We start from the raw sequence: 15581 nt of genomic DNA on the forward strand, positions 1-15581 counted from the left end.
ATTGCTGTGACTTTTAACTTTCAAGTAATTAATAGTATTCTTTAAACATAAAAATAGTTTTTACACATAACAGTAAGTACACATATATACATTAAAATTGCGTAAAACTATTCTTGGTTTTCCAGAATAGTTAAGGAGACAAAAGATAGATTAAAACTAAACTAAACTTATATTTTGGAAATTGTATGTGTGTGTGACAATAGTACAGTTTGTTGTTGAAAATGACCAGAGTTAGCATTACACTCTTAAAAACATGTGAAAGTGTAATTGTTTGAGTCGTGCAAGGAGTGTATTGCGATTTTATAAGTTTATAATTTTTATTTAAGAGTATATCCTAAATAAATAACAATTCAATTTAAAAAATAATATGCATACGGTATTATTACAGATATAAATGGGTGCGTTTCATGTATTTTATAATTATCTGTCACAGTACATGCTCAGACAATTTTTAAATTAAAAGTTATTATACTTGTTGCACAGATCGTAATACACAATATTTTTATAAGACAGTTTTTTCGTATTCGTAAGGTATCGTAATCGGGTACGCGTGAGTGTATGGCTGTGTTACCTCGCGTTATCTCGAAAATTAATAGACCCACCCATGTACATGAAAATTTTATTGAAGATACGAAGTAAAAATGGAAACACTCGTCAAATTTTGATTAGATCCGAATTATGGACACCTGTAAAGAATTTTTTATAATGGAGAGATAAGGCATGTTCGCGGTTCTCAGTTATTAACAGTAAAGTGTGACCTGATTTGCACCAGAATTCATGGTAATAATAAGGTTGAGACATTACACTACGGAAAAAATGATCCAGTTCATTGATAATTCTGGATATGAGAAATAATTTTCTAAGTTTTCGAAGGTAAAACATTAAATTATACAATATAAACGCACGCCTAGCATGGCATGGCCAGGTGGTTAGGAAGCTTGACTCCTAATCTGAGGATTGCGGGTTCGAATCCCCAACACACCAAACATGCTCACCCTTTCAGCAGTGGGGGCGTTATAATGTGATGGTCAATCTCACTTTTCTTTGGTAAAAGAGTAGCCCAAGAGTAGGCAGTGGGTGGTGATGACTAAGCTGCCTTCTCTCTAGTCTTACACTGCTAAATTAGGGACAGCTAACGCAGATATCCCTAATGTAGCTTTGAGCGAAATTCAAAACAGACATATATGAATACCTTTTATTGTTCAACATTATTGAGTAATGCACCCACTACATTCTTTGTCATTTTATGGTGACTAAAAGTGAGAACATCGTTTAAAATGCAAAATAAGAACTTTATTAGGCTGACTCTACCATCACCAGAAGTAAAAACATAAATAAGAAACGGCTAGTTTATAAGAATATGGTTTAATTCATTTAGGGTGGTATGAATATATTATGCAAATGAAATCAGTCTGTCTGTACAAAGATGTGTGTTAAAACCAACTAGTTCTTCATCTCTGTTGAACAAAGTATCGTTCAGTTTGCAATTCACAATTTTTGTTGATTCTGTAATATTTAATTTACTTTGACTCTTAGGTTAATTAGAAATTACTGTTGAACGCCATTATTTTGAATGGCTGTTTTAACAGCACATTTTTCAAGTGGAGAAATAAGCATTTTATTAAACTTACATACACAATCTTTATATTCATTAAGACGATTCTGTAAATTATGTTGAGTTTGACGAATATATCTTTTATTGAATTTACATCTTATTTCACACATTCCTTCTTCATCCAGAATACCATTTTCCATCTGACCATCTCAGAGCCTTCCCAAAATACATATTAAGTGTGAATTAATCTATTAATTGAAAGTATATAGTCTTTGAAAAACGAAATGAAGAATGTAAGGATTTATATAAAGAAGCTCTATGTTTACCACAGAATTTCAAACGCTTATAAGTCAGATTTATCATTTATACAGGAGGTGACAGGTATGAAATGTGGACAAATACTGGGAAAAAGGTTCTTTCGGTGATGTATACGAGATTTGTAACATAGACAAAAAATTGCACTTAAACTCACTAAAAGAGTACATTTTGCCGAGTTAGTTTATTGACCTTCTTTGCACCACCAAAATATTCTTCCTTGTTTAAGAGTTTTTCAATCTGATTATTGAAATAGGGTTAGTTGATTTTATCATTCCACGTGCTAGAATGAACCTATTGGAATTCAGTCAGACAAAGAACTTTAAAAGGTTATCTCAGAGTTTTAGTCTTCTAAGAATTGGATGTATCAAATTTTAAATGCCGTTCATTTCTTGCACGACTTAAACCTTTATCATCTGGATATTTCAGTTTTCAACGTCTTCCTTAGTAGTGATTTGACAGCTCAGTTAATTCACTTTGGATCTGTTTACCACTCAGTTCTGGACAAGTGTCCGGTGGAAGATATTGGTCTTCCTAGTATTTAGTGTCTACCAGAAGTCTTTAGAATAACTGGCAGATCATCTAGAAGGTTATAAATTCGAGAGAACAGTCCCAGCTCATACGATATTTATAATATTGATATTTTGTTTCTAGTTGTGGCTTCAAACAACTGCTTCAGGAAAAAGACCTTAAATAAACCAGTCCACCGTTTTTTTCGGAATAGCGTTTCTTTAGTACGAAGATACTTAAAGAAACCAGCTGTTTTATGCAAGTACTTTCATCAGACGTTTCCTGCAGTAGCTATAACATGTAAAGATTAAATCCTTATTGCAGATTTAATATGGAACTGTAAAAGAACCAAAGTAACTTCAAGACCTTCAGCAAAGCAGTTGCTGAGACAAGAATTTTTGAAAAGTAGGAGCAACAAAACGTCTATCTATTTGATTTTATTAAAATACAAACTTTTAGTCAACATTTAGCTGTACGCAAAATAGGCTGAAACAATATCTTTAGATTTTTGTTGTTGTTGTTTTTTATATTAATGACCGCGTAAGTGACAAATATTTGTATTCGGCAGCATGTCACTGACTTTTTCCAATACAGTATTGAATAAATTGTTTGTTAACTTCGGATATTCGTGCCAAGTTAGTTGTTTTTAATTTTAGAGTAATAGAGGAAAGTAGGTACCATCTAGTCAACATTACCTATCATCAGCTTTTTGGCTGCTTCAATCGAATAGTGAGCTTTGACTGTTACGATTCCAAAGTGAAAAATCGACGTTACGGGAACAGGACGCGAACCAAGGAGTTACGAATTCATAGTTCTATACGCTAATCACTAGGTTAGGCATGACCTTTGAGAAAAATTACAGTTGCTGTTGTAATTGACTCTAATATTATATTTTGCAGTAGTATTTCCTTATTTTAGGAGTTATTTGTTTTAACTCAAGGCCAATGGGCTGTCTGCTGTGTCCGTCGCTGGGAACTGAACTCCATATTTTAGGATTGTAAGTCTGTGCACTTACCGCTGACCCACCGGGGGACACAAACAAGAAAGCATAAAATTAGGGGAGGATTTAAAGTTGTGTTTGTCCAAGGGCTAATAATGTTTTGGGCCCTACATCCCACGTAATTTTACATAGAATAAAGTTATCAATGGGCCCTGGGGCTGAGTCCCTCCTAGCTCCTACCTAAATACGCCACTGAGCGTTATTTAGTAATTATAGTAATAAGTACTAGAATATACAGCTGTTTATGCTTCAAGGGTAGCTTAAAATATCGTAGGTTGTTCGTAGTAAAACACCAAGTTACACAAAATGTTAACTATAACCTGGGATATCGAAACCCCGTTTTTTATGGTTGCAAGTTTGCATACATACCGCGCTGCCACATGGACGCTTGCGTTACAGCAGTTAATAAAATATTTTAATTCAATGTTCGACTAAAATTATTATTATTATTGGTAGAAATTTATAAAATATTTTAATTCCACATTCATTGAAAATTATAACTATTGATAGAATATAATAAAATCTCTTGATTCCATATTAAATTTATAATTTATATTTTTAAATATATAGGTAATATAATTTTAATTTGTTTGTAAGAAGCTTATCTTTCAGTAAGTCTTTCTTTTATTGTAACATTTACTGTTTTGTTTTTTTACATAAATTATCAGTAGAGGTAACTCTTATGTTTAACTTGGTTTTTACCCAGGTGATCAGTAGCGGCTATGGGCATGTTCATCTTGGTTTTTACTCACGTGTTCAGAAGAGGTGAACAAATTTTTTATTGGTGTTTTTAGCTAGTGAGTAATGATAATACAAAATTAAATCTATCACATTTAATATTTGTACATATACAGAAATCAGAAATTTGTAGTTACAAAAAAATATATAAGCGACCTTACAAAAATTACGTGATTGTTGGCTAATGTTGTAAATGTTTATTTAAAGGAGTTACAGCAGGTGTATGTATATTAAAGTGTTTATTTTAATTATTTTTTTGTTAACTCATCACCTATAAGCAACAATATAGAAGAAAAACTTTGGAAAGATTGATAATTCGTCGAGTGGTAATAATATTGAAGTGAAAAACTGGAAAACATAGTAGAAGAAATGAATGAGCACATTCCTCATAATATAAAAGAACAACTGAACTTTATAATGTACAATTTTCACCTCTGATCACTGACTAAAAAAATTTGGCACCAAGCATCCTCCAAAACTACATAGCCGAGGTAAGGTTATCCGTCCGTTATCTTTCGACTTCACAAATGTAGACTTTGACAAATTTTTAAATTGGAAACTTTTAAAAGATGTTTTATCCTTTAATGATATGTACTTAATTTTCGAATAGGTTAAAACATTTTTGTAAATACCAAACAAAACAAATACATTGTGAACGAAACAGCAAGTACTAAAGCAAATGAAAATGAACCATAAATATAATGCTTCTTATGAGCCTGTTACATTATATTTGTAACAAATTTCCCGAATTCCTGTATTGCTTAAGAGAATTGGATCTCGTTTTTATTTAAAAAAACGAAAGCAATAGAATCCAGTAAGTCCTAACTTTCTTTTTTAAGTTAAATCAAAAATAGTTTCAATGGAAACAGAGCTGACGAAGAAACACCAGTTCTGTGACATAATTATTAATAAAGAAAGGGAGTTCCGCCGTTCAAATTAAGTCCAGAGTTAGGTATGGTCTAATGGCTAGCGTATAAGGCTGGGGATAAGGGTTTTATTGCGTGTTTTTAGAGCAAAACGACATTGAGATCTCAACTTTGTCCACATCGGGGAACCGAACCCCAGATTTTAGCGTCAGATTTGATTAATCTAAATGTGATGCTGCTGAATGTGTATTATGAAACTAAAGTAAGTTACATTAATTTGTTCAAAGAGGGTGAGCAGGTCCGTTTTGGAGTGGGTATTGCTTGTTGGTTGCCTTCCCTCTAGTGCAGGGGTTCTTAACCAGGGGTGCGAAGATGATTCCCAAGGGGTGCGAGGATGCCCATGAATAATTAAAGCAAATGTATATTTTTACATAAGAGTATGCTTTATATTTCTCCTAAGAAGAAGTTTCCTAAGTTTCCAGGGGTGCGAGAAATGATTACTGATTTGAAAGGGGTGCAAACACTGAAAAAGGTTAAGAACCACTGCTCTAGTGAGTGGTTCAAAATCAAAGATGGCTACCTTTGAATCCTATGAGTAACTAACCTAACCGTTTAGCCCGTTTAGGCATGAAGTGCCATTCAGATTGAAAATTACCACTCAGTGGCACAGCGGTATGTCTGCAGACTCACACCGCTAAAAACTGGTTTTTGATACCAGTGGTAGAGAGAGCACAGATAGCCCATTGTATAGCTTTGTGCTTAATTCCAAACAAACAAACAAAAAGAGGTTGAAAATTTTAATTTAACAGTAATAACAATTTTATTGCCTTCCCAAAGTTTCTTTCTGTCAACACTAAATTACCTTTAAATTTCTCTTAAACTTCATTGATATTTAAATGCCTTCCCCTTTGTATAGTGACACAATAAGATAAATTCTGTGACTCTTTGTGTTGTAGATTAACTGTCAATAAACATATAACGATTAAAGATTAAACTTCAACGTGGTTACTACGAGCTCCCCCTCTTTATTTTGAGAATGTGTCCTCTTATTACAGTTACCTTTAACTAAAGAAAAACACACACACTAACTTCTAATGAACTAAACCACGTTGGTACCAATATCTAATATAGAATAATAGCTCAATTCAATAATGCATGTGTTACTTCCGCAAATATTAAATAAATTAGCTCCAACTCCAAGGCAGTAATTAAAATTACAAAGTTAACTTAAAAGGAAAGTTAAGAAAATACACAAGTTACAAGACTATCTTAATTGGAATTCTGATCCCTTTCTTCGACCTTTTTGTCTTTACACTAGATATTCTGTGCACAAATTATATACTGAAACATAAACATAAATGTTTGTATACACTTATACATACACATATTAGACAATATTGTGACTGATATTGTTAAACCAACTTACCACAGGAAAGACTATTCCTTGACATACTGGAAACATTGAAAATACTACAGTGCAGCACATTTGCATCCTTACAGTAATCCATTCAATTCCACAACATTCCTGTCTGAAACAAACTTTCCAGTTCGTGATGACGAGAACCCACTTGGAGTAAAAATGTATTCTCAAGATGGCTGGTATGGGTATTAAAACTTTAATTAAAATAAAGTACAGAACAACGTTTCGACCTTCTTAGGCCATCTTCAAGTTAACAAAGAGAGTTTGCAACTGACCATTGCCGGGCACGTGTCTTAAGAGCGAGAGTGTAAACGAGTACAGGATCAAAGGAGGTTTGATGTTGGGTTATTAATTAGTATCGGTATAAAGGTGTTCCTTTATATTGGTTTAATTTTGGTTTTAGTTGCTGTATAAGTAGGGCTTCTTTGATTTTACGTTTGTTTATATTTGTGTCCCTACTTAGTATCTGGGAGTTTTCTATGGTTATGTTGTGTTTATTTGACTTGTAGTTTTCATAAATGTGTGAAGGTGTTTTTTGTGTTCTTTGAATCTGATTTCCATTTTTCTGCTTGTTTCTCCAATATAGAAATCGTGAGAGTTGTTGCATTGCATTTTATAAATAATGTTGGTGTTGTCGTTGTCAGCGCAGTTTTTACATGGTATGAACTTTAGTTTTGTACCTGATTTTTGAATAAATTTGATGTTTACTGGAATGTTATGTTTTATTGTAAGTTTTTTTCCAAATGTTGGTTATTTTTTCGCTGATATTGATAATATATTGTAGGCAACAGTGTAACGTTTTTTAGTTTGTTGTTTCTTGGAATTTATTATTGCTTGTTTGTTGTTGACTATGTTGTAGATCCAGGTGTGTGTATAATTTTTTTAACGGGTTTTGGAGGAAGTTTGTTGATGTTGATGAACTGTTGTTTTATTTTGTTAGTTTTATTGGTTGAGCATACTTTTGTGGCTGTGCTTATTTGGTTTCTTAATATGTTGATACACATCCCAGACAACCACTTAGCAATCCTTATAGAATTCACTACCGCGAAAACTAACTTTATGTTCAATAATCAAAACTACCTACAAATAGATGGCCTAAGTATGGGCAATCCTATGTCACCAGTTCTAGCCAACACTTTCATAACACATATTGAATCTCAAGCGATCAATTCGGCCTTACACTCACCACTACACTGGTACAGATATGTTGACGATACAATTGCTGGATTAACATCTACAGAACAGAAACTTAGTTTTTTCAACCACATTAACTCTATACACCCCAACATTAGGTTCACCTGCGAACAGAAAAAAAACTAACCAAACAACAATTCTCAACCTCAAGATCACAAGAACCGATACATAATTCAAAACAGAAATTCACAGAAAAATCAATCATACCTGGACTATATTTATGCTGGGACTCAGCATGTGAAACAAAACAAAAACTCAACATATTATAATTTGTGACTGTCCTCTGGATCTGCATATCATTATCAGCATTAGGTCTTGTGAGAGTGGCTACTGTTCAGTGTCTGGTTACAACAGGTACAGCTTACATTAGTAGTAATCGGTGCAGATTACAACAATGCAAACCTTCTAACACTTACACGTGTCTGGGAGACAGTAACGTTTTGTCCCCCTCAATGGAGTAATGGTAAGTTTAGAGACTTATGTTGCTAAAATTTGGGGTGCGAAATCATGTGGTTAACAGAGCACAGATAGTTCATTATGTAAGCTTTTGCTAAAAAATTACAACTAACGAACCAGTAATACTTATTTTATCATAACACATGAACTCCCCAGTAGTATGTTTGCGGACTTATGCTGCTAGAAATCGGGTTTTGATGCTCCTTTTGTACAGAACACAGATATCTCTTTGTGTAGCTTTGTTCTAAATAACAAAACAGATATAGCACCTGGAGACCTATTTTCACTGCATGTAGCAACTATCGTTACAGTGCTTTAGGAAATAAGGATTTATATTTTCAACTTTATAGTTTCTATTTAAACTTATTAACAATGTATAGTTAACTAGAATACAACAATTTTATGTTAAATCTAGCATTACATAAGTAGCAGTAATAAAGCTATTTTCTGTTGCCCTACAATTTTTTTCGTATTTTCTTTTCCTTCACCATAATATTCAAATTTAATTAAACTAATAACTAAGATATCACTGATACCAGAAGACAGTATACCAAACAAATTATCCTGAAATTGTATAATACTGTATTGTATTTTATAAATATGTAAAGATACTAAACCTATTTGACGCCGTCCCTAATTTTAAACCACTGACCACAGGTTAGATAGACAACCAGCAGTACCCTAACAGCATACACATCTCCTCCTTTACAATAATAGTAATAATAAGGAAGGTAGAGTCACTAAGCTGAATTGTAAGCTATTCTCCTAGAATAATTGGAGTGAACAAATACAGTTCTTAAAATATTCGACAAAATTATATAATTTGCAATTTTTTCTACATTTTTCTTAATTGGTCTATTTCGGATTCAAAACCAGCAGCGGGTAAAAATAACATTTCATATCTACATTTTATCTTTCACAAATTGCCACCGCCCCACTCAGACCTTTCACTCAGTTAAACTGGATGAAGAAAGTCTAAAGTTTCTTGTTCTTGGTATTCCATTCCAGCCCAAAAGACTGATGGACCATCAATGGGTTGTGACCTTTCTTCGGCCAAGAGTTGTGGTGAAGCTAGTGCTTGATAGAGCATAGTAGGCATGAAAATGTATAAATTCAGGAAGACTGGCTTGTGAGCATGTTATAAATGGGGAAGGAAGCTTAGTTGTGTGTCAGAGACAAAGCTGCTGAGAAAAGGTAGAAATAAAAAAAATCATTTATGCGTTCTGAATGAATACAAGGCATTGGAATACCCACATGATTAGGATCATCAACTGAAAGTGACATAAATAAGTTTTGGAGATGATTAGTTTGTGGCAAGACATCCCTCAAAGTATGAATATTGTAAATTAGAATATCAGAAATATGGCATTTCAAGAGAAAACAAAACGTTGAATGTATCTGGTGTGAAGTGTGCATAGATTTAAAAGAATAGATGAACGATTGATTCTATTCTACAGCTCCGTTGTAGGAAAAAGAAGTGTAATGCACAAAGTTATTCTTAAGGCATGTCCCTTCAAAACCAAAAGACAAATGCAAAAGGTAGGAGAAGAAAAAATCCAAGGTTGGATAAGGTTACATAAAGGAAGGGTGGATTTAAATCCTAGGAAGTCCCGGTTGGACATTGTAAGAGTTTAAGACATTGAGAGACTTTGTGAATGAAAGCCAACATCTCGGATTTTTCCCAAGTTATACGTTTGTTGAAGATGACCCAAGTCGAGGGCTATACGTCCCTAATTTGTGTGAAGATGACACTCTTCTACTCTTTTAGATTGTCAAAAGTGGGAGGGCGAGCATGGATGGAGAATGTTGTTGATGTTAACAGTGTAAAGTTGGATGGAAATGTTGTTGATGTTAACATTAAATAAAAATTGTTACGATATGAGCGAAATGTTTTCTTATTAAGATCAAAAAGTATCGCTCTTATTTTCATGGCGAAAAGGGTAAGGTGCCAATAACGACTCCAAGCCAAAAGAGTGTTTACAGTAACCTAAAGAATATCATTATTTTTTGTTTATAATTTCGCGAAAGCTACACGGGAGTTATCTACGCTAACTGTCTCTAATTTATCACCACCCACCGCCAGCTCTTGAGTTACTCTTTTACCAACGAATAGTAGAACTGACCGTTACAATATAATGCCCCACGGCTGAAAGGACAAGCATCTGTAGATTACCGCTGTACTAACGGGAGACTTTTTAAGCTAAACAGAAAAGTATTATTCTTAACTTTGTTTATGAAGTTTATTATGAGACTTGCAGCTCGTATCAATAACAGCTATTGATACTGTTGATGCCAAATTTTATTTTACAAGGAATGAATCCCATTATCATTCACGCTTGAAAATGTGACGTAACTTAAAGAATAACAAAGTTATACAAATACTGTTCTATAAAGTTGTAAGTAATGTTAATTAATGAACGAATACAATTCCTTTGAAAATAAATAAAATATAATCATGTTACCAAGTAAATCGAAAAATTGTTTCTGTAAAATAAAAGCAGAAAAGGATAAAACATAATAATCTTATACAAGTATGAAAATGGAAATATTATTATTTAGCTTAGGTTCTGCTAACTGAAGTAACAATAACAAAACAAACAGTGTGAAAACAACCATAAATAGGACTTCGAGAAAAAATACATTTGCTCAACCTTTCAATTGTGCGATTTTAGATGAATGTTTTATAAATATAAACAACACAAAAACATGTTTGTTTCTAATTAAACACAAAACTACATATATCTATGCTCTGCCAACCACGGGTATCGAAAGCCAGTTTCTAGCCTTGTAGGTCCACGGACGTATCGTTGTGCCACTGGGGGCAACATATACAAAAACCGTACTTCACAAGAGTAAGATCCAATTACCTGAACCAAGAATGATGGTTTAACTTTTAGCAGTTACTAAACAGTTACACGAATAACAGTTATTATTGTTTAATTTATATTAATTGAGCAAAACACACACAAACTCTACCAGTCACTCTGTACATTTTGAATCACCTATGCAAGTGCGCGCATTCTCATTCTACTCACCTGCCGTCTATTTAATAAATAAATCAACTATATTAACACTAAATTGAAATGTCTCTGTCTGAAACACAAAGTAGAACACGATTGTGCTGCACTTAAAAAAATGTCTTTTGAAACACGTTTACTTTAAAACATCTCATGTATTTTGAATTGAGACGTTCAGAACATATTTAGTGTGTGACTTCAAACAACAACATTTTCACTTGATACATTTGTCTCCGTTTTACTTTCACAGTTCAAAGTTTTCCTTTGAAGACTTTCATGTTTCGAAACTGAGTCGTTACAGGTATTTTAAAAACAGTTAACACTCTGGTGATAAGAGTGAAAATACGTTATTCTTAAACTACATGTTTGTTGAATAATTAAGAATAAATTAGTATCATTATCGTTATAAATTGTTTAACTTATCTATATAATTATAGATTTGCTGTAGCGGTGTAAAGGACAAATTAGGTGCAAACCCAAAAGCTCAATAATTTATTGATATTATGAGATTTGTCAGTCAGAGATTATTTTAAAGAAATTCTGGATCTTGTGATGATAATAGTAATGATAATAAAGTTTGAGCGTGTTGTCCAAGATTATAATATAGTTATAAAATCATTATGTTATATGTTTATATTGAAATATACTGTAGGGTTTGTTTGTTTTTGAATTTCACGCAAAGCAACTCGAGGGCTATCTACGCTAGCCATTCCTAATTTTGCAGTATAAGACTACAGGGAAGGCAGCTAGTCATCACCATCCACCGCCAGCTTTTGGGCTACTCTTTTACCAACGAACAGTGGGATTGACTGTAACATTATAACGCCCCCACGGCTAAAAGGGCAAGCATGTTTGGTGCGATGGGGACTCGAAACCGCGACCCTCGGATTACGAGTCGAACGCCTTAACCCACCTGACCATGCCAGGCCACCTGTAGGGTTTAATAAAATCTATGAATATGTATTAAATTCTAGAATAGCAGAAGATATATTGAAATAATTTGTGACAATAAACAACTGGGAGCCTAATCTAAATAGGCAAAAGCAAGATTTATTTATAAAAGCCTTGGCTTGTCCCTAATTTGAAAATGTTAGACTAGAGCTGACAAAACACAATCACGGCCCCAAAGTGCAGGAACCTTTTATTTTGAAAGTGCGCAGTAAGTCTGTTGGAATAAAAATTCTTCCAGTCGTATATTTTTTATATCTATGAATGCATAAAGCAAGTATAACTTATGTACATTATATTATAAATATAACACAATTCAAAAATTAGCTAATAGCTATTAAACTTTAAGGAAGTTGTGTACCTTTGTTTTTAGAAATGAGGGTATAAACATTAAATAATATAAACCGGACCGATTGTCACCAAACTTGGCGTATACCCTTAGAACCTTCCAATGAGTGATAAGAGGCTTGACGTTCAGATCTGACTTCACTATGTCATGCTTCCCAGTAGTACAACGGTATGTCTGAAACCGGTTATCAATACTCGTGGTGAGCAGAGCACAGACAGTCAGTCCCTTGTGTAGCTTTGTGCTAACTACAAACAAAGCCTATATCCTTGTGGACTTCCATGTCGATTGAGCACGACAGTTGTGGATCTACGGGTCCATTACTTGTATCATTTTATCTAAAAAAAGCCAACAAAAATCTCACTCTGCACTTTGGAACTATGATTATGTTATAAAGAAAACAATCAAATACCGCTAATCGGTCAGACAAAAGTAGTTCCAAGGCTTGCGGTAGGTGTTCTTGAATAACATCCTTCCTTCTAGTCTACCAGCTCAGACCAGAGAGAACTTTAGAACCTTCCCAAGAACATGTAAAAAAAACACGATAAACTAGTAGATGCAACATACTAAAATTCTTTCTTTACGACATGTGCTTAAGAACACAGTTAAGAAGGGGAACTTGAAAAGAAAAAGTCTGTTTACATTCTGATTGCTTGAATCATCACTTTAATTTCCTAAAAAAAATATTCTTTTGTTCATGTTCCGCATTAAGTAATAGTGTTAAAAGAGTGACAGTTAAATCTCGCTACTTGGTTGAAATAGCCACAGAGTTGGTGATGGGTATTGCTGACTAATTGCTGGAATATCATTTTAAAATTAAGTAAGGCTATGCACATATATTTTTTGTGTAGATTTGTTCTAAGAGTCTAAAATATGGTTTAACTAGCGTTTAATAAAGCGCTTGCTCCAAATGTCACTCAAAAATATTTTATTCTGCTTATTGATTAGCGATTTAGTGGAAAGCCAGTATGTCTTAAGGCTTATAATTATAAAAACTAGGTTTCGATACCCATGGTAGGCACCGTACAGATAACCCATTGTGTGGCTTTCTGCTTAAAAACACCCATACAAGGTTATTCATTGAACACAAGTGACAAGTTCGAACGAACAGCACCGACCTATACAGCTGTCATCGATGAGACTGATAGTGATTTACGTAATTCTGTAAGTACCATAGATCGGTCGAATCACTCTTGGTTGCTATGCGCCTCTCATGTTTTGTATAAACAGTAAACAACCTTCGGCTTGACTTACAACGCTAAAATCTGGGGTTTGGTTTTATGTGGTGGACACATTAGATAGCCTGATGTAGATTTCCTCTAAACCAAACTAACAAATAATACTTAAACCAAATATTATATTTTGGCTATATTATATTAAAAAAACACATTTAGAAACAAAGTAATTCGTAATGAACGTCGACGATGCAAATTAACATTCCAGTTAATTATTTTATGATTAGGTTTACAAAATTCTGTTCGAACTTCAGAAATTAATAATCATTAACGTCGGATTTTCACTACATTATTAACTAGCTTTCCTCACAGTACTTACTTTTATATATATCTGGTTTACGTTTTCTGGCCTTGAATGATCTGGTAGCTGTCTCCCAGTGGAACAACGATAAGTGTAAGGATTTTCAATCTAAAATCCGGGATTTGATTCCTCGCGGTGGACACAACATGTAGCCAAATATGACTTTGCTCTAAGATAACCAACTTAATGGTTATGGAACTTGACTCTCAATCTGCGTGTGACTGTTTTGAACCCTACAAGTGAACATGATCATCTCTTTCTGCCTTGGAGGCATTATGTTACAATCAATCCCACTTTCTGTTGGTAAAGTAGTTCAAGAATTGGTAGTTTGGGGTTTTAACTAGCCTCCATTCTGGTATATTGCTTCCAGAATGTGGACGGTTAACGTAGATGGATTTTATTATATATAACTATAGTCACCTACACTTGGCGGTCTACTGCCACGTTAATAATTTTCTGCATATTTCTTTTCTTAGTTGTATGTTACTTTTCATACAATTTTCTATTTCTTGATGCACACATCTGAGGAACACCAATACTTCAGTCGGGAACCTTGGATAATTTGAATTAATTAAATTAACATATTTGTTTTCTTATGTTTTTGATATGTTTTATATAAAGTAATAGTTTTTTCAACAAGTATGTATTTAATTAAAACATTAAAATAAAATAGTTACATTTGTATTTATTCCGTTTCTGCTCCGGCAGAGCAACAAAAGGACAGTCAGTTTTGTTACCTTTTTCAACGACTCATCAGATGTTTTCAAAGAATGAACAAAATTTCTCCACACATTGAGCCGACAAACAAATGACGTCTGAAAACGTGTCCTTTAGTAGTTCAGGAAATCCTCTTGAATACAAAACACAAACGAATATTGGAACACGTGTAAATTTATGCTGTACTTTAAATTTTATTTTCCAGAAATGTTCTTTCGTTAGAATGATGTTAAATTACTGCTGTCAGTTGTAATTGGCGGAAAAAATATATCTGTTGATTCTGAAGAAAACTCAGATGCTACTAACTTTACTAGTTTATTTTTAACTATGATGGTGGCTGACATAGAGCCCGACAACGCTAGTTTACTTTATTTCACGTATGTACCATATAAGAAATTTTGTTTTATTTATTTCATAACATACAATTTCTGTGGCAGTCCAATAGAATTTGTAGTTAAATAAAGATTGCGTTTGGTTTCTTGAGAATACTCTATTTATACGATGAAGACTTCAACTGTGTAATGTGAGCTGTTGGCAACAGATGCTGAGTTCAGCTATCACCAAACGTTTTGCATCACATAGAAGTATCTAACATTGTTCATAAAAAAAGGATTAAAACTGCTGAATAATGTTACGTTTAATGTCGTTTTGGATCAATAGGAGAGACTGATAGGAATACTCCCCCCCCCCCACAATGAGTCCTTGCTGGAGAGAATAAAGGAAATCTTGAAAAAAATCATAGAATATTTTCGATATATTCTTGTACTTTCTTTGATTAACTGATGTTAAACGAAATATATATAAATTAAATTAATGTAATTTCCTTAGGGCAATGCAAAACGTTTGGTCGTAGGTGTGGCATCAGAATTGAGTATATTACTGTTACTGTCATATTTCTGCATATATCATTCTCAACCTGTGTTCATCGATACAGGTTGATTGTGAACATTAAGTATATGTGCA

Source organism: Tachypleus tridentatus, chromosome 8 (genome assembly GCF_004210375.1).
Source record: "Tachypleus tridentatus isolate NWPU-2018 chromosome 8, ASM421037v1, whole genome shotgun sequence".
In the NCBI taxonomy this organism is placed as follows: Eukaryota; Metazoa; Arthropoda; class Merostomata; order Xiphosura; family Limulidae; genus Tachypleus; species Tachypleus tridentatus.